This window comes from Salvelinus alpinus, chromosome 10 (assembly GCF_045679555.1).
Source record: "Salvelinus alpinus chromosome 10, SLU_Salpinus.1, whole genome shotgun sequence".
In the NCBI taxonomy this organism is placed as follows: Eukaryota; Metazoa; Chordata; class Actinopteri; order Salmoniformes; family Salmonidae; genus Salvelinus; species Salvelinus alpinus.
This window is the reverse complement of record NC_092095.1, coordinates 82596397-82622739: the sequence shown is the minus strand read 5'-3', so window position 1 is coordinate 82622739 and position 26343 is coordinate 82596397. Positions and strand designations below refer to the sequence as shown.

General features: G+C 44.3%; 1 protein-coding gene across 1 annotated transcript in view; it reads left to right on the top strand.

The window, feature by feature from the left end:
• The window catches only part of gpc6a (glypican 6a), a 441936-nt gene that overhangs the window by 299553 nt on the left and 116040 nt on the right, over positions 1 to 26343 (top strand). The gene's annotated exons all lie outside the window — the stretch shown is intronic.

Below are 26343 nucleotides of genomic sequence, written 5' to 3'. Positions count from 1 at the left end.
TGGGTTAACTCAGTCTTAATGAATGTCTGAAACATGGGGTTAACTCAGTCTTAATGGATGTCTGAAACATGGGGTTAACTCAGTCTTAATGGATGTCTGAAACATGGGGTTAACTTAGTCTTAATGGATGTCTGAAACATGGGGTTAACTCAGTCTTAATGGATGTCTGAAACATGGGGTTAACTCAGTCTTAATGGATGTCTGAAACATGGGGTTAACTCAGTCTTAATGGATGTCTGAAACATGGGGTTAACTCAGTCTTAATGGATGTCTGAAACATGGGGTTAACTCAGTCTTAATGGATGTCTGAAACATGGGGTTAACTCAGTCTTAATGGATGTCTGAAACATGGGGTTAACTCAGTGTTAATGGATGTCTGAAACATGGGGTTAACTCAGTGTTAATGGATGTCTGAAACATGGGGTTAACTCAGTCTTAATGGATGTCTGAAACATGGGGTTAACTCAGTCTTAATGGATGTCTGAAACATGGGGTTAACTCAGTCTTAATGGATGTCTGAAACATGGGGTTAACTCAGTCTTAATGGATGTCTGAAACATGGGGTTAACTCAGTCTTAATGGATGTCTGAAACATGGGGTTAACTCAGTCTTAATGGATGTCTGAAACATGGGGTTAACTCAGTCTTAATGGATGTCTGAAACATGGGGTTAACTCAGTCTTAATGGATGTCTGAAACATGGGGTTAACTCAGTGTGTTGTCCTGTTCTCAGCGGCATGCTACAGATGTTGTGTGAATGATGTTACTGTTTCCTGTACAGAGGAAACGCTGTCTGTGTCCACAGTGTTTCTGTTCTCAGTGGCTGAATGGTTTCTCTCTGATAGAGATGCTTCTGTAATTCAGAATATTTCATCCTAGTGCCGTATCTGAGGGAGGTAGCTGAGGGAGGTAGCTGAGGGAGGTAGCTGAGGGAAGTAGCCGAGGGAGGTAGCCGAGGGAAGTATCCGAGGGAAGTATCCGAGGGAAGTAGCCGAGGGAAGTAGCTGAGGGAAGTAGCCGAGGGAAGTATCCGAGGGAAGTAGCTGAGGGAAGTAGCCGAGGGAAGTATCCGAGGGAAGTAGCCGAGGGAGGTAGCCGAGGGAGGTAGCCGAGGGAGGTAGCCGAAGGAGGTAGCCGAAGGAGGTAGCCGAGGGAAGTAGCCGAGGGAGGTAGCCGAGGGAAGTAGCCGAGGGAAGTAGCCGAGGGAGGTAGCCGAGGGAAGTAGCCGAGGGAAGTAGCCGAGGGAAGTAGCCGAGGGAGGTAGCCGAGGGAAGTAGCCGAGGGAAGTAGCCGAGGGAGGTAGCCGAGGGAAGTAGCCGAGGGAGGTAGCCGAGGGAGGTAGCCGAGGGAAGTAGCCGAGGGAGGTAGCCGAGGGAGGTAGCCGAGGGAGGTAGCCGAGGGAAGTAGCCGAGGGAGGTAGCTGAGGGAAGGACAGGTGCTGAGTGGAACAACCCTGATAAAGATTAGAGTAACAATATTTTACAAATATATATATTTTTAATTATCTAAATGTGTGATCTAGGCCTTTATTACTCCTGTGGAGAACAGTACTCCTCAGCACCTTGTTGCCTTTATTACCTTCTGACCAGGGCCCAAAGGGGGCACTATGTAGGGAATAGGGGGCATTTGGGACCCAGCCTTAGACTAGTTATTCCTGCATGAGTCCAACATCTTCCCCCAGTATTCAGACCCCTTGACTTTTCCACAGTTTGTTAGGTTACAGCCTTACTCTAAAATATGTTAAATTGTTGTTTTTCCCCCTCATCAATCTACACACATTAACCCCATAATAACAAAGCATAAACATTTATTTTTATTTTTTATAAAAAATATCAAATTTAAATATAGCATTTACATAAGTATTCAGACCCTTTACTCAGTACTTTGTTGAAGCACCTTTGGCAGCGATTACAGCCTGGAGTCTTCTTGGGTATGACGCTACAAGCTTGGCACACCTGTATTTGGGGAGTTCCTCCCATTCTTCTCTGCAGATCCTCTCAAGCTCTGTCAGGTTGGATGGGGAGCATCACTGCACAGCTATTTTCAGGTCTCTCCAGAGATGTTCGATCGGGTTCAAGTCCGGGCTCTGGCTGGGTCACTCAAGGACATTCAGAGACTTGTCCCGAAGCCACTCCTGTGTTGTCTTGGCTGTATGCTTAGGGTCGTTGTCCTGTTGGAAGGTGAACCTTCGCCCCAATCTGAGGTCCTGAGCGCTCTCAAGCAGATATTCATCAAGGATCTCTGTACTTTTCTCCGTTCATCTTTGCCTCGATCCTGACTAGTCTCCCAGCCCCTGCCACTGACAAACACCCCCACAGCATGATGCTGTGGGTCCCGTGTGGCTCAGTTGGTAGAGCATGGCGCTTGCAACGCCAGGGTTGTGGGTTCATTCCCCACGGGGGGACCAGGATGAATATGTATGAACTTTCCAATTTGTGTGTCGCTCTGGATAAGAGCGTCTGCTAAAGGACTTAAATGTAGATGTAATGCTGCCCCCAGTATTCTTCACTGTAGGGATGGTCCCAGCTTTCCTCCAGACGTGATGCTTGGCATTCAGTCCAGAGAGTACAATCTTGGTTTCACCAGACCAGAGAATCTTGTTTCTCATGGTCTGAGAGTCTTTAGGTGCCTTTTGGCAAACTCTAAGTGGGCTGTCATGTGCCTTTTACTGAGGAGGGGCTTCCATCTGGCCACTCTACCATAAAGGCCTAATTGGTGGAGTGCTGCAGAGATGGTTGTGGTTCTGGAAGGTTCTCCCATCTCCACAGAGGAACTCTAGAGCTCTGTCAGAGTGACCATCGGGTTCTTGGTCACCTGCCTGAACAAGGTGTTTCTCCCCGATTGCTCAGTTTGGCCGGGCGGCCAGCTCTAGGAAGAGTCTTGGTGGTTCCAAACTTCTTACATTTAAGAATGACGGAGGCCACTGTGTTCTTGAGGACCTTCAATGCTGCAGAAATGTTTTGGTTCCCTTCCCCAGATCTGTGCCTCGACACAATCCTGTCTCGGAGCTCTACGGACAATTCCTTCAACCTCATGGCTTGGTTTTTGCTCTGACATGCACTGTCAACTGTGGGACCTTATATAGACAGGTGTGTGTCTTTCCAAATCATGTCCAATCAACTGAATTTACCACAGGTGGACTCCAATCAAGTTGTAGAAACATCTCAAGGATGATCAATGGAAACAGGATGCACCTGAGCTCAATGTTGAGTCTCATTGCAAAGGGTCTGAATACTTATGTAAATAAGGTATTTATGTTTTCTATTTTTAAAACATTTGCTGAAAAAAAAATTAAAACCTGTTTTCACTTTGTCATTATGCGGTATTGTGTGTGGATTGCTGAGGATTTGTATTTATTTAATCCATTTTAGAATAAGGCTGTAAACGTAACAAAATGTGGAACAAGGGTCTGAATACTTTGCACTGTATATATTCAGAAACTATTTCAATTTTAGGGTCATTGTCCTGTTGAAAAACAAATGATAGTCCCACTAAGCGCAAACCAGATGAGATGGCGTTTCGTTGCAGAATGCTGTGGTAGCCATGCTGGTTAAGTGTGACTTGAATTCCAAATAAATCACAGACAGTGTCACCAGCAAAGCACCCCCACACCATCACACCTCCTCCTCCATGCTTCACGCTGGGAACCACACATGCTGAGAGCAGATGTTCACCTACTCTCCGTCTCATAAAGACACGGCGGTTGGAACCAAAAATCTCAAATTTGGGCTCATCAGACCATAGGACAGATTTCCACTGGTCTAATGTCCATTGCTGGTGTTTCTTGGCCCAAGCAAGTCTCTTCTTCTTATTGGTGTCCTTTAGTAGTGTTTTCTTTGCAGCAATTCAACCACGAAGGCCTGATTCCCACAGTCTCCTATGAAAAGTTGATGTTGAGATGTGTCTGTTTACTTGAACTCTGAGAAACATTTTTTTGGGCTGCAATTATTGAAGCTGGTAACTCTAATGAACTTATCCTCTGGGTCTTCCATTCTAATGGCGGTCCTCATGAGAGCTAAGTTCATCACTTGACGGTTTTTGCGACTGCACTTAAAGAAACATTCAAAGTTCTTGAAATGTTTTGGATTGACTGACCTTTCATGTCTTAAAGTAACGATGGACTGTCGTTTCTCTTTGCTTATTTGACCTGTTCTTGTCATAATATGGACTTGGTCTTTAATCAAATAGGACTGTCTTCTGTATACCAACCCCTACCTTGTCACAACACAACTGATTGGCTCAAACGCATTAAGAAGGAAATACATTCCACAAATTAACTTTTCAGAAGGCACACCTGTTAATTGAAATACATTCCAGGTGACTACCTCATGAAGCTGGTTGAGAGAATACCAAGAGTGTGCAAAGCTGTCATCAAGGCAAAGTGTGCTTTGAAGAATCTCAAATATAAAATATATTTTGATTTGTTTAACACTTTTTAGGTTAATACATGATTCCATATGTGTTATTTCATAGTTTTGATGTCTTCACTATTAATCGACAATGTAGGAAATAGTCAAAATTAAGAAAGATCCATGAATGAGTAGGTGTGTCCAGACTGTTGACTGGTACTGTATGTTAACTCATACATGCCATGGAATCGGTACATAAGAAATATTTTCCCAGCTATTTTGCAATTTGTATGGCACAGTTGTCAACATCCTGGTCCTCAAATGGAACTGGTATACTTTCCTATTTATTCTGTTTTTGTTCCCTCCTCCAGTTTAGATCCTTTATATTGGGCAGACAGACCAGTTCCCTTCCTCCTCCAGTTTAGATCCTTTATATTGGGCAGACAGACCAGTTCCCTACCTCCTCCAGTATTGATCCTTTATATTGGGCAGACAGACCAGTTCCCTTCCTCCTCCAGTTTGATCCTTTATATTGGGCAGACAGACCAGTTCCCTTCCTCCTCCAGTTTAGATCCTTTATATTGGGCAGACAGACCAGTTCCCTGCCTCCTCCAGTATTGATCCTTTATATTGGGCAGACAGACCAGTTCCCTTCCTCCTCCAGTTTAGATCCTTTATATTGGGCAGACAGACCAGTTCCCTTCCTCCTCCAGTTTAGATCCTTTATATTGGGCAGACAGACCAGTTCCCTTCCTCCTCCAGTTTAGATCCTTTATATTGGGCAGACAGACCAGTTCCCTGCCTCCTCCAGTTTATATCCTTTATATTGGGCAGACAGACCAGTTCCCTTCCTCCTCCAGTTAGATCCTTTATATTGGGCAGACAGACCAGTTCCCCTCCTCCTCCAGTTTTGATCCTTTATATTGGGCAGACAGACCAGTTCCCTGCCTCCTCCAGTTTGATCCTTTATATTGGGCAGACAGACCAGTTCCCTTCCTCCTCCAGTATTGATCCTTTATATTGGGCAGACAGACCAGTTCCCTTCCTCCTCCAGTTTAGATCCTTTATATTGGGCAGACAGACCAGTTCCCTTCCTCCTCCAGTTTTGATCCTTTATATTGGGCAGACAGACCAGTTCCCTTCCTCCTCCAGTTTTGATCCTTTATATTGGGCAGACAGACCAGTTCCCTTCCTCCTCCAGTTTTGATCCTTTATATTGGGCAGACAGACCAGTTCCCTTCCTCCTCCAGTATTGATCCTTTATATTGGGCAGACAGACCAGTTCCCTTCCTCCTCCAGTTTTGATCCTTTATATTGGGCAGACAGACCAGTTCCCTACCTCCCCTCGCTGCCACCCGCCTCCTCCATTTCTGGGGTAACGCTGTAATCAATTGGTTGTAGTCTTTGGACTGAGCAGACCTTCCTGTGCAATTCCCATAGGTCCATGAAATACATAAAACAAAATCCCTTTCTCAAACATCTTTCCCATAAATACAGGTATTTTATCAAACAACACATTTGAGTTCAGCCATAATATTTGTTGTAATATTTGTTCTATCTTTTCTGGGGGAGGAAATTGAATTTGTAACCAGCTCTGCAATGCTTGTTTGAAAAAGAGAGATACTGGCATCTCGAGTGGTGCAGTACAGAGGCACTACAGACCCTGGTTAGATTCCAGGCTGTATCACAGCGGTCTAAGGCACTGCATCTCAGTGCTAGAGGCATCACTACAGACCCTGGTTAGATTCCAGGCTGTATCACAGCGGTCTAAGGCACTGCATCTCAGTGCTAGAGGTGTCACTACAGACCCTGGTTAGATTCCAGGCTGTATCACAGCGGTCTAAGGCACTACAGTCCCTGGTTAGATTCCAGGCTGTATCACAGCAGTCTAAGGCACTGCATCTCAGTGCTAGAGGAGTCACTACAGACCCTGGTTAGATTCCAGGCTGTATCACAGCGGTCTAAGGCACTGCATCTCAGTGCTAGAGGAGTCACTCCAGACCCGGGTTTGTTCCCGGGCTGTGTCGCAGCCGGCCGCGACCAGGAGACCCAATTGTCCCAGCGTCGTCCGGTTTAGGGGAGGGTTTGGCCGGCTTGGCAGGGTCGTGTTTCGGAGGACGCATGGCTCTCGACCTTTGCCTCTCCCGAGTCCGTACGGGAGTTGCAGCGATGGGACGAGACTGTAACAACCAATTGGATATAATAAAAAAAAGGGGGGGAACAAGTTCAACAAAAAAAAGAAAAAGAAAGAGATTCTTCAATTAATCGAAAATGAGACATGGTAATCTGCACAAAGGCAAAAAGTCAATTCTTCAACAAGGGATGAGCTTTTCTTAGTAATCTACTTGAGAACCATTTTGAGTTCAAGTAAAACTTTTGAATAAGTGAAGCTTTTAGAGCGTTTTAGTGCTTTTATATGTAATAATCTCAACCCACCCAGTTCATATTCATTATATAGATAGACACTTTATCTTGTCTGCTTTAGCGTCCCAGATGAAGCAAAATATTTTTTGCTCATAAGATTTGAAAAACGAATCTTCAGGAGTAGGCAGCTCCATCAGTAAGTGAGTAAACTGAGATATGACTCAGGAGTTAATCAGGGTGATTTTTCCATAAATAGACAGGTATTTACCTCTCCATGGTTGCAGGATCTTGTCTATTTTTACTCGTTTTCTATTGAAATTCATTGCGGAGAGCTCATTTATATATTTTGTGATATGAATACTAAGTATGTCTACTTCACCTTCAGACCATTTTATAGGGAAGCTGCAGGGTAATGTAAAAGTTGTATTTTAAATATCCAATACGTAATATTGAACACTTATCATAATTAGGTTTTAGTCCAGAGAGGCCAGAAAAGTTATCTCTCTAGATATTCAATGAGACATTGCAGGGATCCAGCTTTGACAGGTTTGAAATCTTCACAGACTGACTACAAACAACTCCAGACAGTTAATGATAAGCCTCTATGTACCTGGCAGGAGAAGCAACAGGAGGCTTGTTAATGATAAGCCTCTATGTACCTGGCAGGAGAAGCAACAGAAGGTTTGTTAATGATAAGCCTCTATGTACCTGGCAGGAGAAGCAACAGAAGGTTTGTTAATGATAAGCCTCTATGTACCTGGCAGGAGAAGCAACAGGTGGCTTGTTAATGATAAGCCTCTATATACCTGGCAGGAGAAGCAACAGGATGCTTGTTAATGATAAGCCTCTATGTACCTGGCAGGAGAAGCAACAGGAGGCTTGTTAATGATAAGCCTCTATGTACCTGGCAGGTGAAGCAACAGGAGGCTTGTTAATGATAGGCCTCTATGTACCTGGCAGGAGAAGCAACAGGAGGCTTGTTAATGATACGCCTCTATGTACCTGGCAGGAGAAGCAACAGGATGCTTGTTAATGATAAGCCTCTATGTACCTGGCAGGTGAAGCAACAGGAGGCTGAACACTGACTTCATCCCTGTTTAGTGCCCTATGGGCCCTGGTCAGAAGGAGTCCATCATAGGGGAGAGGGGGCCCTGGTCAGAAGGAGTCCACCATAGGGAAGAGGGGCCCCTGGTCAGAAGGAGTCCACCATAGGGAAGAGGGGCCCCTGGTCAGAAGGAGTCCACCATAGGGGAGAGGGGCCCTGGTCAGAAGGAGTCCACCATAGGGAAGAGGGGGCCCCTGGTCAGAAGGAGTCCATAGAGGAGAGGGGGCCCTGGTCAGAAGGAGTCCACCATAGGGAAGAGGGGGCCCCTGGTCAGAAGGAGTCCATAGGGAAGAGGGGGCCCTGGTCAGAAGGAGTCCACCATAGGGAAGAGGGGCCCCTGGTCAGAAGGAGTCCACCATAGGGGAGAGGGGCCCTGGTCAGAAGGAGTCCACCATAGGGAAGAGGGGGCCCCTGGTCAGAAGGAGTCCATAGAGGAGAGGGGGCCCTGGTCAGAAGGAGTCCACCACAGGGAAGAGGGGGCCCTGGTCAGAAGGAGTCCACCATAGGGAAGAGGGGGCCCTGGTCAGTAGGAGTCCACCATAGGGGAGAGGGGGCCCTGGTCAGAAGGAGTCCATCATAGGGGAGAGGGGGCCCTGGTCAGAAGGAGTCCATCATAGGGGAGAGGGGGCCTGGTCAGAAGGAGTCCACCATAGGGGAGAGGGGGCCCTGGTCAGAAGGAGTCCACCATAGGGAAGAGGGGCCCCTGGTCAGAAGGAGTCCACCATAGGGGAGAGGGGGCCCTGGTCAGAAGGAGTACACCATAGGGAAGAGGGGGCCCTGGTCAGAAGGAGTCCACCATAGGGGAGAGGGGCCCTGGTCAGAAGGAGTACACCATAGGGAAGAGGGGGCCCTGGTCAGAAGGAGTCCACCATAGGGGAGAGGTGGCCCCTGGTCAGAAGGAGTCCACCATAGGGAAGAGGGGGCCCTGGTCAGAAGGAGTCCACCATAGGGGAGAGGGGGCCCTGGTCAGAAGGAGTACACCATAGGGAAGAGGGGGCCCTGGTCAGAAGGAGTCCACCATAGGGGAGAGGGGCCCTGGTCAGAAGGAGTCCACCATAGGGGAGAGGGGGCCCCTGGTCAGAAGGAGTCCACCATAGGGAAGAGGGGGCCCTGGTCAGAAGGAGTCCACCATAGGGGAGAGGGGGCCCCTGGTCAGAAGGAGTCCACCATAGGGAAGAGGGGGCCCTGGTCAGAAGGAGTCCACCATAGGGAAGAGGGGGCCCTGGTCAGAAGGAGTCCATCATAGGGAAGAGGGGGCCCTGGTCAGAAGGAGTCCATCATAGGGAAGAGGGGCCCTGGTCAGAAGGAGTCCACCACAGGGAGAGGGGGCCCTGGTCAGAAGGAGTCCACCATAGGGGAGAGGGGGCCCCTGGTCAGAAGGAGTCCACCATAGGGAAGAGGGGGCCCTGGTCAGAAGGAGTCCATCATAGGGGAGAGGGGGCCCTGGTCAGAAGGAGTCCACCATAGGGAAGAGGGGGCCCTGGTCAGAAGGAGTCCACCATAGGGAAGAGGGGGCCCTGGTCAGAAGGAGTCCACCATAGGGAAGAGGGGGCCCTGGTCAGAAGGAGTCCATCATAGGGAAGAGGGGGCCCTATGGGACAAAGCATGTGACTATTTCCCTGTAGGTGTGACTAGTTCCCTGTAGGTGTGACTAGTTCCCTGTAGGTGTGACTAGTTCCCTGTAGGTGTGACTAGTTCCCTGTAGGTGTGACTAGTTCCCTGTAGGTGTGACTAGTCCCCTGTAGGTGTGACTAGTTCCCTGTAGGTGTGACTAGTTCCCTGTAGGTGTGACTAGTTCCCTGTAGGTGTTATTATCTTGATGAGGGTCTTGGAAAGAAAGAAGGAATCTGCTCTTTAAAGCAGAAATCAGCAGTTTAAACAATAACAAAGCCCTCCCCACCACTGTTTTGGTAAAAAAGCAGAGAGTTGGGGCTGGAAAAATTCATAGACAGAGCTGATCATCCATGAAAAACAATATTTGTAACCATGTTTTGAGGCTGTATAGTGTTTGTTTACATTGACTTTGTTTACGAACTTGAATAACAAGGTTATATTTTTGGATATTGATGAGGTGCTACTAAGTTTATATTATTCAAGAATCAATAGGGGGGGGGGGGGGCATCATTAATTTATAAAGTCAAAAATTGATGTAGCAACTATGGATGACCACCTTGAAGGTCTTTAAAGCATCTGCAGTGTCTTTACAGGTCCGCCCGGCCTTGATTAAGGAGCTGGAATTAAAACGGATTGGAATCACTGATCTAGTAGTAGGATGGTTCAAATCCTGGTACTTATAATTCACAGAAAATACTTCACTGCTGCCTTGTCTGTGTAACACAAGTTAAACAGGAAAGTATTGATAGTTTTTGATGTGGTTCTGGGTTTACAGAACATTACGGGAAACCTTTTTTACACATTTTGCAGTCTACTCCTCCTCTGCTTGGTTTTATTTATGAATTTATTTAGGATTTCAGAAAACAGCTTCCCCCTTCGGCTTTTCGGCTTTCCGTTTAATCGACGGTTTCCGTGGCGATGTGTACTTTATAGAGTTCTGCACATGAAAAGAGAATTTGTTCCTCCTGAGTTTAGTACATAAAGGTCCGTTAGCCGTCCCCCCCCTGTACGCGTCCCAAATGACAACCCGTTCCCTATATAGTGTACTACCCTGTAACTGGCCCTATGGACCCTGGTCAACAGTAGTACACTGTAGGGAACAGGGGGTCGATTTTGGGACGCTCCCTGGTGTGTTTACCTGGCTGTCAGGGGGGATTTCAACAGGCTCTATGAGTGTTCCAGTAACGGTGATCCTGATCACATCCAACCAAAACCAACAGCTAGAACGAAATCCCAGTGACGGCTAGCTAGCTGTTAGCTACCCCCTCACAAAGAGACCTTATCCCAGCGTCTGCTAGCTAGCTGTTAGCTACTGCCTCACAAAGAGACCTTGTCCCAGCGTCTGCTAGCTAGCTGTTAGCTACCCCCTCACAAAGAGACCTTATCCCAGCGTCTGCTAGCTAGCTGTTAGCTACCGCCTCACAAAGAGACCTTATCCCAGCATCTGCTAGCTAGCTGTTAGCTACTGCCTCACAAAGAGACCTTGTCCCAGCGTCTGCTAGCTAGCTGTTAGCTACTGCCTCACAAAGAGACCTTATCCCAGCGTCTGCTAGCTAGCTGTTAGCTACCGCCTCATAAAGACACCTTATCCCAGTGTCTGCTACCTAGCTGTTAGCTACCGCCTCACAAATACTCCTTATCCCAGCGACTGCTACCTAGCTGTTAGCTACCGCCTCACAAAGACTCCTTATCCCAGTGACTGCTACCTAGCTGTTAGCTACCGCCTCACAAAGACTCCTTATCCCAGTGTCTGCTAGCTAGCTGTTAGCTACCGCCTCACAAAGAATCCTTATCCCAGTGACTGCTACCTAGCTGTTAGCTACCGCCTCACAAAGACTCCTTATCCCAGCGACTGCTACCTAGCTGTTAGCTACCGCCTCACAAAGACTCCTTATCCCAGTGACTGCTACCTAGCTGTTAGCTACCGCCTCACAAAGACTCCTTATCCCAGTGACTGCTACCTAGTTGTTAGCTACCGCCTCACAAATACTCCTTATCCCAGTGACTGCTACCTAGCTGTTAGCTACCGCCTCACAAATACTCCTTATCCCAGTGTCTGCTAGCTAGCTGTTAGCTACCGCCTCACAAAGACTCCTTATCCCAGTGACTGCTAGCTAGCTGTTAGCTACCGCCTCACAAAGACTCCTTATCCCAGTGACTGCTACCTAGCTGTTAGCTACCACCTCACAAAGACTCCTTATCCCAGTGACTGCTAGCTAGCTGTTAGCTACCGCCTCACAAAGACTCCTTATCCCAGTGACTGCTACCTAGCTGTTAGCTACCGCCTCACAAAGACACTGGGTCAGTATTATTGACAGCTATATAGTCAACCGTAACGTTATGTGACCAGCTTTAATAAAAGTTAGTGTGCATTTAACTAGATATCTTTATAACTTTAAATGAGCTGTTAGTATCAATCATTGGTGTGATTAAATACGCCACTTCTCGTTCTTCCCTATTCCTCCAGTACAGTGCTGTGTATAGTCAGTCTGTGGAGTAGGCAGCAGTGTATTTTCCTCCTGCAGCTAAATGATGAATGGTGAGCAGGGATATCTCATCCTGACCTTTGTGTTTCCCGCTAGAACGTCTCCTAATGTGACTCGCCTGGCAAAACGTTTTTAAGCACAGAGATATAACCTCTCACTTTGCAATTTTTTAGCAAAGTTGCCTCATTCTCCTCCGTCCCCAATGAAATATTCATTAAACTAAATGAAAAATAGGTGGTTGGAAGTCAATTGAGGATTGATAGCATTTTACCTCTTGTGGGTTTTTAGGGAAAGACTAATGAGATGTGAACTTGCTTTCCTTAAACTCTGCTGAAGAGATTTCCATGGAGGCCTAAGCTATATTCTCCAGTACACTCTTAGAATAAAATGAGCTATCTACAACCTAAAATACTTATGTGGTTGTCCCCATAAGAGAACCCTTTGAGGAATGCTTTTAAGTTCCAGGTAGAACCTTATTGGGTTCCATGTAGAACCTTATTGGGTTCCATGTAGAACCCTTTCCCCAAAAGGTTCTAAATGGAACCCAAAATAGTTCTATCTGGAACCAAAAAGCATTCTCCTATGGGGACAGTCGAATAGCCCTTTTTGGAACCTTTTTTTCTAAGAATGTAGAGTAAATCTGAGGCCTTGTCTACTTTCTCCAGAGCAGTAGAGTTACTCTGAGGCCTTAGTTACTTTCTCCAGAAGAGTAGAGTTACTCTGAGGCATTAGTTACTTTCCCCAGAGTAGTAGAGTTACTCTGAGGCCTTAGTTACTTTCCCCAGAGCAGTAGAGTTACTCTGAGGCCTTAGTTACTTTCTCCAGAGGAGTAGAGTTACTCTGAGGCCTTGTCTACTTTCCCCAGAGGAGTAGAGTTACTCTGAGGCCTTGTCTACTTTCCCCAGAGGAGTAGAGTTACTCTGAGGCCTTGTCTACTTTCCCCAGAGCAGTAGAGTTACTCTGAGGCCTTAGTTACTTTCTCCAGAGGAGTAGAGTTACTCTGAGGCCTTAGTTACTTTCTCCAGAGGAGTAGAGTTACTATGAGGCCTTAGTGACTTTCTCCAGAGGAGTAGAGTTACTCTGAGGCCTTAGTTACTTTCTCCAGAGGAGTAGAGTTACTCTGAGGCCTTAGTTACTTTCTCCAGAGGAGTGGAGTTACTCTGAGGCCTTAGTTACTTTCTCCAGAGGAGTAGAGTTACTCTGAGGCCTTAGTTACTTTCTCCAGAGGAGTAGAGTTACTATGAGGCCTTAGTTACTTTCTCCAAAGGAGTAGAGTTACTCTGAGGCCTTAGTTACTTTCTCCAGAGCAGTAGAGTTACTCTGAGGCCTTAGTTACTTTCCGCAGAGCAGTAGAGTTACTCTGAGGCCTTAGTTACTTTCTCCAGAGGAGTAAAGTTACTATGAGGCCTTAGTTACTTTCTCCAGAGCAGTAGAGTTACTCTGAGGCCTTAGTTACTTTCCGCAGAGCAGTAGAGTTACTCTGAGGCCTTAGTTACTTTCCGCAGAGCAGTGGAGTTACTCTGAGGCCTTAGTTACTTTCTCCAGAGCAGTAGAGTTACTCTGAGGCCTTAGTTACTTTCTCCAGAGCAGTAGAGTTACTCTGAGGCCTTAGTTACTTTCTCCAGAGCAGTAGAGTTACTCAGAGGCCTTAGTTACCTTCTCCAGAGCAGTAGAGTTACTCTGAGGCCTTAGTTACTTTCTCCAGAGCAGTAGAGTTACTCTGAGGCCTTAGTTACTTTCTCCAGAGCAGTAGAGTTACTCTGAGGCCTTAGTTACTTTCTCCAGAGCAGTAGAGTTACTCTGAGGCCTTAGTTACTTTCTCCAGAGCAGTAGAGTTACTCTGAGGCCTTAGTTACTTTCCCCAGAGCAGTGGAGTTACTCTGAGCAATATAGTTAAATCTGAGCCACACGGCCAGCAGCTGAAGACTTCCCAGGACAGAAGTTAGTCTGACCTCTAACAGGCCCCTGATGGAAATTTAACCAACCAACACCAAGCACAATCTGAAGCTGCAAACTCAACAAACAAAAGAGCTCTTCAAAGGCACAGGCAATAACATACTAGCAAGGCTATAGTAATACTACTCTATACCTCTATAGATACACGAATACTACTCTATACCTCTATAGTTACAGTAATACTACTCTATACCTCTATAGATACAGTAATACTACACTATACCTCTATAGATACACGAATACTACTCTATACCTCTATAGTTACAGTAATACTACTCTATACCTCTATAGATACAGTAATACTACACTATACCTCTATAGTTACAGTAATACTACTATATAGCTCTATAGCTACAGTAATACTACTCTATAACTACAGTAATACTACTCTATAGTTACAGTAATACTACTCTATACCTACACTAATACTACCCTATAGCTACAGTAATACTACTCTATAGTTACAGTAATACTACTCTATACCTACAGTAATACTACTCTATAACTACAGTAATACTAGTCTATAACTACAGTAATACTACTCTATAGTTACAGTAATACTACTCTATACCTACAGTAATACTACTCTATAACTACAGTAATACTACTCTATAGCTCCAGTAATACTACTATATAACTACAGTAATACTACTCTATAGCTACAGTAATACTACTCTAGAAATACAGTAATACTACTCTATAGATACACTAATACTACTCTATAGCTACAGTAATACTACTCTATAGCTACAGTAACACTACTCTATAACTACAGTAATACTACTCTATAGCTACAGTAATACTACTCTATAGCTACAGTAATACTACTCTATAGCTACAGTAACACTACTCTATAGCTACAGTAATACTACTCTATATTTACAGTAATACTACTCTATAGCTACAGTACTACTACTCTATAGCTACAGTAATACTACTCTATAGCTACAGTAATACTACTCTATATCTACAGTAATACTACTATAAAGCTACAGTAATACTACTCTATAACTACAGTAATACTACTCTATAGCTACAGTAATACTACTCTATAACTACAGTAATACTACTCTATAACTACAGTAATACTACTCTATAACTACAGTAATACTACTCTATAGCTACAGTAATACTACTCTAGAGATACAGTAATACTACTCTATAGATACACTAATACTACTCTATAGCTACAGTAATACTACTCTATAGCTACAGTAACACTACTCTATAACTACAGTAATACTACTCTATAGCTACAGTAATACTACTATAAAGCTACAGTAATACTACTCAATAACTACAGTAATACTACTCTATAGCTACAGTAATACTACTCTATAGCTACAGTAATACTACTCTAGCTACAGTAATACTACTCTATAACTACAGTAATACTACTCTATAGCTACAGTAATACTACTCTATAGCTACAGTAATACTACTCTATAGCTACAGTAATACTACTCTATAGCTACAGTAATACTACTCTATAACTACAGTAATACTACTCTATAACTACAGTAATACTCTATAACTACAGTAATACTACTCTATAGCTACAGTACTACTACTCTATAACTACAGTAATACTACTCTATAACTACAGTAATACTACTCTATAGCTGCAGTAACATGTTGTTGCTGAGTAGTTCATCCTTAAAGGTTAGTCCTCTGCACTCGTTCTAATGTTCCAATTAATTACCTCCTCAGAGCTCTGAGCGTTGTTTACTGTTTACGGAAGATGAAGAATGGGACGAAACGCATCGGTGAGAGAGGACTGTAATTACAGTAGTATCACCTCATTACGGGCTAACCTTGGGCGAGGTCATGACGTCGTGTTTCTACGATACTACACTTGTTTGTTTTGTATTTTGTGGAACTTGATAAAGGGTCATGTGTTTGGCTAATCAATGATGAACATTCAATACCCATCCGTACAGTAACATGTAAGTTAGACTGTGGGATCTTCTGATTCGTGGATCTCTAAACTTAAAATGACAAAAAACTGAACAAAACAACCCTGTATTTGTGAGACAACAGTAAGAGTTGTATCTGTGAGGTGATAACAGTAACAGTTGTATCTGTGAGGTGATTACAGTAACAGTTGTATCTGTGAGGTGATTACAGTAACAGTTGTATCTGTGAGGTGATAACAGTAACAGTTGTATCTGTGAGGTGATAACAGTAACAGTTGTATCTGTGAGGTGATTACAGTAACAGTTGTATCTGTGAGGTGATAACAGTAACAGTTGTATCTGTGAGGTGATAACAGTAACAGTTGTATCTGTGAGGTGATTACAGTAACAGTTGTATCTGTGAGGTGATAACAGTAACAGTTGTATCTGTGAGGTGATAACAGTAACAGTTGTATCTGTGAGGTGATTACAGTAACAGTTGTATCTGTGAGGTGATTACAGTAACAGTTGTATCTGTGAGGTGATAACAGTAACAGTTGTATCTGTGAGGTGATAACAGTAACAGTTGTATCTGTGAGGTGATTACAGTAACAGTTGTATCTGTGAGGTGATTACAGTAACAGTTGTATATGTGAGGTGATAACAGTAACAGTTGTATCTGTGAGGTGATTACAGTAACAGTTGTATCTGTGAGGTGGTAACAGTAACAGTTGTATCTGTGAGGTGATTACAGTAACAGTTGCATCTGTGATTACAGTAACAGTTGTATCTGTGAGGTGATTACAGTAACAGTTGTATCTGTGAGGTGATAACAGTAACAGTTGTATCTGTGAGGTGATAACAGTAACAGTTGTATCTGTGAGGTGATTACAGTAACAGTTGTATCTGTGAGGTGATTACAGTAACAGTTGTATCTGTGAGGTGATTACAGTAACAGTTGTATCTGTGAGGTGATTACAGTAACAGTTGTATCTGTGAGGTGATTACAGTAACAGTTGTATCTGTGAGGTGATTACAGTAACAGTTGTATCTGTGAGGTGATTACAATAACAGTTGTATCTGTGAGGTGATTACAGTAACAGTTGTATCTGTGAGGTGATAACAGTAACAGTTGTATCTGTGAGGTGATAACAGTAACAGTTGTATCTGTGAGGTGATTACAGTAACAGTTGTATCTGTGAGGTGATAACAGTAACAGTTGTATCTTTGAGGTGATTACAGTAACAGTTGTATCTGTGAGGTGATTACAGTAACAGTTGTATCTGTGAGGTGATTACAGTAACAGTTGTAACTGTGAGGTGATTACAGTAACAGTTGTATCTGTGAGGTGATTACAGTAACAGTTGTATCTGTGAGGTGATTACAGTAACAGTTGTATCTCTGAGGTGATTACAATAACAGTTGTATCTGTGAGGTGATTACAGTAACAGTTGTATCTGTGAGGTGATAACAGTAACAGTTGTATCTGTGAGGTGATAACAGTAACAGTTTTATCTGTGAGGTGATTACAGTAACAGTTGTGTCTGTGAGGTGATAACAGTAACAGTTGTATCTGTGAGGTGATTACAGTAACAGTTGTATCTGTGAGGTGATAACAGTAACAGTTGTATCTGTGAGGTGATAACAGTAACAGTTGTATCTGTGAGGTGATTACAGTAACAGTTGTATCTGTGAGGTGATTACAGTAACAGTTGTATATGTGAGGTGATAACAGTAACAGTTGTATCTGTGAGGTGATTACAGTAACAGTTGTATCTGTGAGGTGGTAACAGTAACAGTTGTATCTGTGAGGTGATTACAGTAACAGTTGCATCTGTGATTACAGTAACAGTTGTATCTGTGAGGTGATTACAGTAACAGTTGTATCTGTGAGGTGATAACAGTAACAGTTGTATCTGTGAGGTGATAACAGTAACAGTTGTATCTGTGAGGTGATTACAGTAACAGTTGTATCTGTGAGGTGATTACAGTAACAGTTGTATCTGTGAGGTGATTACAGTAACAGTTGTATCTGTGAGGTGATTACAGTAACAGATGTATCTGTGAGGTGATTACAGTAACAGTTGTATCTGTGAGGTGATTACAGTAACAGTTGTATCTGTGAGGTGATTACAGTAACAGTTGTATCTGTGAGGTGACAACCCAACAGTCCTTGTGGGTTATTCCTTTGTGTTTTTCCCCTGGAGGGTCAGTTCTTACTGAATCTGAGGTTCCTCATCTCAGCTCTGTTGACACGTCTTTCATTTCTGCTCCTAATTGACTCTCAGGTTCCAGTTCTTTGGTTTCAGCTTCCTCTCTTCGTTTTCCTCTCTACTGTAATGACTCGCTCTCTGTCTCTCTCTCTCTCTCTCTCTCTGTCTCTCTCTCTCTCTCTCTCTCTCTGTCTCTCTCTCTGTCTCTCTGTCTCTCTGTCTCTCTGTCTATCTCTCTCTCTGTCTCTCTCTCTCTCTGTCTCTCTCTCTGTCTCTCTCTCTCTCTGTGTCTCTCTCTGTCTCTCTCTCTGTCTCTCTCCCCTATCGTCCAGGCACTGTAAAGCTTTATGATATTTTGCGGAGGAGAGACAAGACAAGAGTCTAATGAAAAGATGAAGTACATGTTCATCCTGGTCTCTCTCAGAGCTCGGCAGGTAGAGAGCTCCATCCCTTCCACAGTAACAGGTTCATCCTGGTCTCTCTCAGAGCTCGGCAGGTAGAGAGCTCCATCCCTTCCACAGTAACAGGTTCATCCTGGTCTCTCTCAGAGCTCGGCAGGTAGAGAGCTCCATCCCTTCCACAGTAACAGGTTCATCCTGTCCTCTCTCAGAGCTCGGCAGGTAGAGAGCTCCATCCCTTCCACAGTAACAGGTTCATCCTGGTCTCTCTCAGAGCTCGGCAGGTAGAGAGCTCCATCCCTTCCACAGTAACCGGTTCATCCTGGTCTCTCTCAGAGCTCGGCAGGTAGAGAGCTCCATCCCTTCCACAGTAACAGGTTCATCCTGGTCTCTCTCAGAGCTCGGCAGGTAGAGAGCTCCATCCCTTCCACAGTAACAGGTTCATCCTGGTCTCTCTCAGAGCTCGGCAGGTAGAGAGCTCCATCCCTTCCACAGTAACAGGTTCATCCTGGTCTCTCTCAGAGCTCGGCAGGTAGAGAGCTCCATCCCTTCCACAGTAACAGGTTCATCCTGGTCTCTCTCAGAGCTCGGCAGGTAGAGAGCTCCATCCCTTCCACAGTAACAGGTTCATCCTGGTCTCTCTCAGAGCTCGGCAGGTAGAGAGCTCCATCCCTTCCACAGTAACAGGTTCATCCTGTCCTCTCTCAGAGCTCGGCAGGTAGAGAGCTCCATCCCTTCCACAGTAACAGGTTCATCCTGTCCTCTCTCAGAGCTCGGCAGGTAGAGAGCTCCATCCCTTCCACAGTAACCGGTTCATCCTGGTCTCTCTCAGAGCTCGGCAGGTAGAGAGCTCCATCCCTTCCACAGTAACAGGTTCATCCTGTCCTCTCTCAGAGCTCGGCAGGTAGAGAGCTCCATCCCTTCCACAGTAACAGGTTCATCCTGTCCTCTCTCAGAGCTCGGCAGGTAGAGAGCTCCATCCCTTCCACAGTAACAGGTTCATCCTGGTCTCTCTCAGAGCTCGGCAGGTAGAGAGCTCCATCCCTTCCACAGTAACCGGTTCATCCTGGTCTCTCTCAGAGCTCGGCAGGTAGAGAGCTCCATCCCTTCCACAGTAACCGGTTCATCCTGGTCTCTCTCAGAGCTCGGCAGGTAGAGAGCTCCATCCCTTCCACAGTAACAGGTTCATCCTGGTCTCTCTCAGAGCTCGGCAGGTAGAGAGCTCCATCCCTTCCACAGTAACCGGTTCATCCTGTCCTCTCTCAGAGCTCGGCAGGTAGAGAGCTCCATCCCTTCCACAGTAACAGGTTCTTTATGAAGCTCGATCAATGTGTTTTATATGAACACAGATTAATAACACGTTGTTTTAATGAAAACAAAGAGCTGGACAATAGAGAGTCATCTATCTTCAGTATTGATCCATGACAGACCTCACACAGAGTAATCTTCTTCTTGTCTTTAATGTACTCAACTCTTCCTGTCCAGACCTCACACAGAGTAATCTGCTTCCTGTCTGCGATGTACTCTACACTTCCTGTCCAGACCTCACACAGAGTAATATGCTTCCTGTCTGCGATGTACTCTACACTTCCTGTCCTCCTGCCCTTTGGAACTTCCTACAGTTACAGTCCTCCCCACTTCCTCAGACTCACTACAGTATGGAATATAGGTTTCAGACCAATAGTTTTGGTGTATTTCAGACAGATGGTTTGACAGGAAGTACCATGTATAGAGGGGTATTTCAGACAGATGGTTTGACAGGAAGTACCATGTATAGAGGTGTATTTCAGACAGATGGTTTGACAGGAAGTACCATGTATAGAGGGGTATTTCAGACAGATGGTTTGACAGGAAGTACCATGTATAGAGGTGTATTTCAGACAGATGGTTTGACAGGAAGTACCATGTATAGAGGGGTATTTCAGACAGATGGTTTGACAGGAAGTACCATGTATAGAGGTGTATTTCAGACAGATGGTTTGACAGGAAGTACCATGTATAGAGGCGTATTTCAGACAGATGGTTTGACAGGAAGTACCATGTATAGAGGTGTATTTCAGACAGATGGTTTGACAGGAAGTACCATGTATAGAGCTGTATTTCAGACAGATTGTTTGACAGGAAGTACCATGTATAGAGGTGTATTTCAGACAGATGGTTTGACAGGAAGTACCATGTATAGAGGGGTATTTCAGACAGATGGTTTGACAGGAAGTACCATGTATAGAGGTATATTTCAGACAGATGGTTTGACAGGAAGTACCATGTATAGAGCTGTTTCAGACAGATGGTTTGACAGGAAGTACCATGTATAGAGGTCTATTTCAGACAGATGGTTTGACAGGAAGTACCATGTATAGAGGTGTATTTCAGACAGATGGTTTGACAGGAAGTACCATGTATAGAGGGGTATTTCAGACAGGAATCATAGAGCGTAGAGGTGTATTTAACTGGATTCATCGGTCATTTCTTAGGCTGTGATGTTGACGGAGCAGTGTGAATTCAGCTTTGTTTACGTGGCCGAGCCTTAATACATTATCAAGACTCATCTTTACCTTTGATTTACCCCATAGACACTGTATGTGGTCAATTTAAACAACAAGGGCCGCGTGGGTGTGTTATATATATATATAAAATATATATATTTTACCTTTAATTAAATAAGCAAGTCAGTTAAACTTCTTCAGGCTGCAAGCCCGACGCCGGTACACTTATGACAACATCCAGCTCAAGTGCAGGGCGCGAAATTCAAAATATATTTAACTTTCACACATTAACAAGTCCAATACAGCATTTGAAAGATAAACATCTTGTGAATCCAGCCAACATGTCCGATTTTTAAAATGTTTTACAGCGAAAACACCACGCATATTTATGTTAGCTCACCACCAAATAGAAAAAAGGACAGACATTTTTCACAGCACAGGTAGCATGCACAAAGCCAACCTAACTAACCAAGATCCAACCAAACTAACCAAGAAACAACTTCATCAGATGACAGTCCTATAACATGTTACACAATAAATCTATGTTTTGTTCGAAAAATGTGCATATTTGAGGTATAAATCAGTTTTACATTGATGCTACCATCACAGCTACCGTCAGAAATAGCACCGAAGCAACCAGAGTAATTACAGACACCAACGTCAAATACCTAAATACTCATCATAAAACATTTCTGAAAAATATATGGTGTATAGCAAATGAAAGACAAAGATCTTGTGAATACAGCCAATATTTCCGATTTTTTAAGTGTTTTACAGCGAAAACACAATATAGCGTTATATTAGCTTACTACAATAGCTAACACACAACAGCATTGATTCAAGGCAAACGGTAGCGATAGCACAGTTCGACAGATATATGAAATAGCATCCCAAAATGGGTCCTACTTTTGGTGATCTTCCATCAGAATGTTGTACAAGGGGTCCTTTGTCCAGAACCGTCTTTGTTTGGATTTAGAACGACCTCTTTCCCTCTTGAATTAGCAAGCACACTGGCCCAGTGGCGCGAAGCTCTCCTTCGTGAACAAAGTCAAACAACGCAACACGCCTAACGTCCCGAATAAATTTCAATAATCTAATAAAACTATATTGAAAAAACATACTTTACGATATTATTGTAACATGTATCAAATAAAATCAAAGCCGGAGATAGTATTCGCCTATAACGACAGCTTTCCAGAAGGCGATTCCAGGTTCATCTTCGCGCTTTCGAAAAAACAGGAAATGGCGGACACGTCATTCCAAGAGGATTTATTCCACCTCAGACCAAGATAATCACTTAATTTCTTCTCTCACTTCCTCTTGACATCTAGGGGAAGGTGTATGACGTGCATGTATACCAATACGTATCATGCCCATTTATAGGCAAGCCTTTGAACAGAGACCTCGATTTCAGAAATCTCACTTCCTGTCAGGAAGTGGGCTGCAGAATGAGTTCTGTTTCACTCAGAGAAATAATTCAAACGGTTTTAGAAACTAGAGAGTGTTTTCTATCCAATAGTAATAATAATATGCATATTGTACGAGCAAGAATTGAGTACGAGGCCGTTTGAAATGGGCACCTTTTTCCAAGTTACTCAATACTGCCCCTGCAGCCATAAGAAGTTAAGAACAAATTCTTATTTACAATGACGACCTAGGAACAGTGGGTTAACTGCTGACAGAGTTTTACCTTGTCATCTCGGGGATTCGATCTCGCAACCTTTCGGTTACTAGTCCAACACTCTAACCACTGGGCTACCTGCTGTAAATGGCCGATACTACAGCTAAAGGCTGTTCTTAGGCACGACGCAAAGCAGAGTGCCACAAACCCCGAGGTGCCTTATTGCTATTATAAACTGGTTACCAAGGTAATTAGAGCTGTTAAAATATGTTTGGTCAAAATATGTTAAAATATGTTTGGTCATACCCATTGTATACGGTCTGATATACCACGGCTGTCAGCCAATCAGCATTCAGAGGTCAAACCTCCCAGTTTATAATACAATATAATGTCAATACAGCTGTGTCCAGTTAACCTCTCTAGGGTATGTGGGACGGTAGCGTCCCACCTCGTCAACAGCCAGTGAAACTGCAGGGCGCCAAATTCAAAACAACAGAAATCCCATAATTTAAATTCCTCAAACATACAATTATTTTACACCATTTTAAAGATACACTTGTTGTAAATCAAGCCAAAGTGTCCGATTTCAAAAAGGTATTACGACGAAAGCACACCAAACGATTATGTTAGGTTAGAGCTAAGTCCCAGAAAAAGACAGACATTTTTAACTTAGCATTAATTAGCATTAACTTCTTCGGGGTAGGGGGCAGCATTTTCACTTTTGGATAAATAGCATGCCCAAATTCAACTGCCTGCTACTCATCCCCAGAATATAAGATATGCATATTATTAGTAGATTTGGATAGAAAACACTCTGAAGTTTCTAAAACTGTTTGAATCATGTCTGTGAGTATAACAGAACTTATGTAGCAGGCAAAACCATGAGGACAAAACATTCAGATTTTTTTCTTTTTGAGGTCACTCTTTTCAATGGGTTTTCATTGGGACACCAGATTTCAAAGGGACTTGTTTGCAGTTCCTACCGCTTCCACTGGATGTCACCAGTCTTTGGAAATTAGTGTTGAGGTTTTTCCTCTTTCTAATGAAGAAGTAGGGCCATCTTAAATGAGGGCCACTTGAAGTAAATTGTTTGAGAGAGGCACATTACCAGAAAAGTTGCGTCAGTTTGTTTTCTTTTTGTATTGAACACAGATCATCCCGTCTTCAATTTGATCGATTATTAACGTTTAAAAATACCTAACGTTGTATTACAAAAGTAGTTTGAAATGTTTTGGTAAAGTTTACATGTAACTTTTGATATATTTTGTAGTGACGTTGCGCAAGTTGGAAGCGGTGTTTTTCTGGATCAAACGCGCCAAATAAATGGACATTTTGGATATATATAGACGGCATTAATCGAACAAAAGGACCATTTGTGATGTTTATGGGACATATTGGAGTGCCAACAAAAGAAGTTTGTCAAAAGGTAAGGCATGAATTATATTTTTATTTCTGCGTTTTGTGTCGTGCCTGCAGTGTTGAAATATGCTATTCTCTTTATTTACTGTTGTGCAATCATCAGATAATAGCATGGGTGTCACCACCTATAGGACCAGATTAATATGGACTGGTGATAAACTAGACTGGATGTGATGGTGTCTCCACCCATAGGACCAGATTAATATGGACTGGTGATAAACTAGACTGGATGTGATGGTGTCTCCACCCATAGGACCAGATTAATATGGACTGGTGATAAACTAGACTGGATGTGATGGTGTCTCCACCCATAGGACCAGATTAATATGGACTGGTGATAAACTAGACTGGATGTGATGGTGTCTCCACCCATAGGACCAGATTAATATGGACTGGTGATAAACTAGACTGGATGTGATGGTGTCATCACCCATAGGACCAGATTAATATGGACTGGTGATAAACTAGACTGGATGTGATGGTGTCTCCACCACCCATAGGACCAGATTAATATGGACTGGTGATAAACTAGACTGGATGTGATGGTGTCATCACCCATAGGACCAGATTAATATGGACTGGTGATAAACTAGACTGGATGTGATGGTGTCTCCACCCATAGGACCAGATTAATATGGACTGGTGATAAACTAGACTGGATGTGATGGTGTCTCCACCCATAGGACCAGATTAATATGGACTGGTGATAAACTAGACTGGATGTGATGGTGTCTCCACCCATAGGACCATATTAATATGGACTGGTGATAAACTAGACTGGATGTGATGGTGTCTCCACCCATAGGACCAGATTAATATGGACTGGTGATAAACTAGACTGGATGTGATGGTCTCTCCACCCATAGGACCAGATTAATAGGGACCGGTGCAGCTGTCTACAACCAAGACATGTAATGAATTGGAGAAGAGAGCCGGTGTAACGAGTGCGCTGGGAGTCGGGAAGCAAGTACAGGGATTGAGTGTTTTAATAAATAAACACAACAATAAAGACAAAACACAAACACGACGCACCGACAAGAAACCAGAGTCAATAACACCTGAGGAAAGAACCAAGAGGAGGGACAGATATATAGGCAAGATAATCAAGGAGGTGACGGAGTCCAGGTGGGTGTCAAGAGGCGCTGGTGTGCTTGACGATGGTGACAGGTGTGCGGGATAATCAACAGCCTGATGACCTAGAGGCCGGAGACGGAGGATAATCAACAGCCTGATGACTTAGAGGCCGGAGATGGAGGATAATCAACAGCCTGATGACCTAGAGGCCGGAGAGGGAGGATAATCAACAGCCTGATGACCTAGAGGCCGGAGACGGAGGATAATCAACAGCCTGATGACCTAGAGGCCGGAGACGGAGGATAATCAACAGCCTGATGACCTAGAGGCCGGAGACTGAGGATAATCAACAGCCTGATGACCTAGAGGCCGGAGACGGAGGATAATCAACAGCCTGATGACCTAGAGGCCGGAGAGGGAGGATAATCAACAGCCTGATGACCTAGAGGCCGGAGATGGAGGATAATCAACAGCCTGATGACCTAGAGGCTGGAGAGGGAGGATAATCAACAGCCTGATGACCTAGAGGCCGGAGATGGAGGATAATCAACAGCCTGATGACCTAGAGGCCGGAGAGGGAGGATAATCAACAGCCTGATGACCTAGAGGCCGGAGATGGAGGATAATCAACAGCCTGATGACCTAGAGGCCGGAGAGGGAGGATAATCAACAGCCTGATGACCTAGAGGCCGGAGAGGGAGGATAATCAACAGCCTGATGACCTAGAGGCCGGAGAGGGAGGATAATCAACAGCCTGATGACCTAGAGGCCGGAGAGGGAGGATAATCAACAGCCTGATGACCTAGAGGCCGGAGACGGAGGATAAGCAACAGCCTGATGACCTAGAGGCCGGAGACGGAGGATAATCAACAGCCTGATGACCTAGAGGCCGGAGAGGGAGGATAATCAACAGCCTGATGACCTAGAGGCCGGAGAGGGAGGATAATCAACAGTCTGATGACCTAGAGGCCGGAGAGGGAGGATAATCAACAGCCTGATGACCTAGAGGCCGGAGACGGAGGATACGTGACAGAGGGGAGGATATTGTTCTATCAGGAACTCTTGGCAAAACACAGAGAGAAAACGAAATGCAGCTTTTAACTGATCACAATTAATAACAGCGTGTTTGTTACCTTCATGTCATCACAATTATACAGAGTTTCTGTTTCACAGATACCGGTCCTGGTTCCACAGATACCGGTCCTGTTTCCACAGATACCGGTCCTGGTTCCACAGATACCGGTCCTGGTTCCACAGATACCGGTCCTGTTTCCACAGATACCGGTCCTGTTTCACAGATACCGGTCCTGTTTCCACAGATACCGGTCCTGTTCCACAGATACCGGTCCTGGTTCCACAGATAC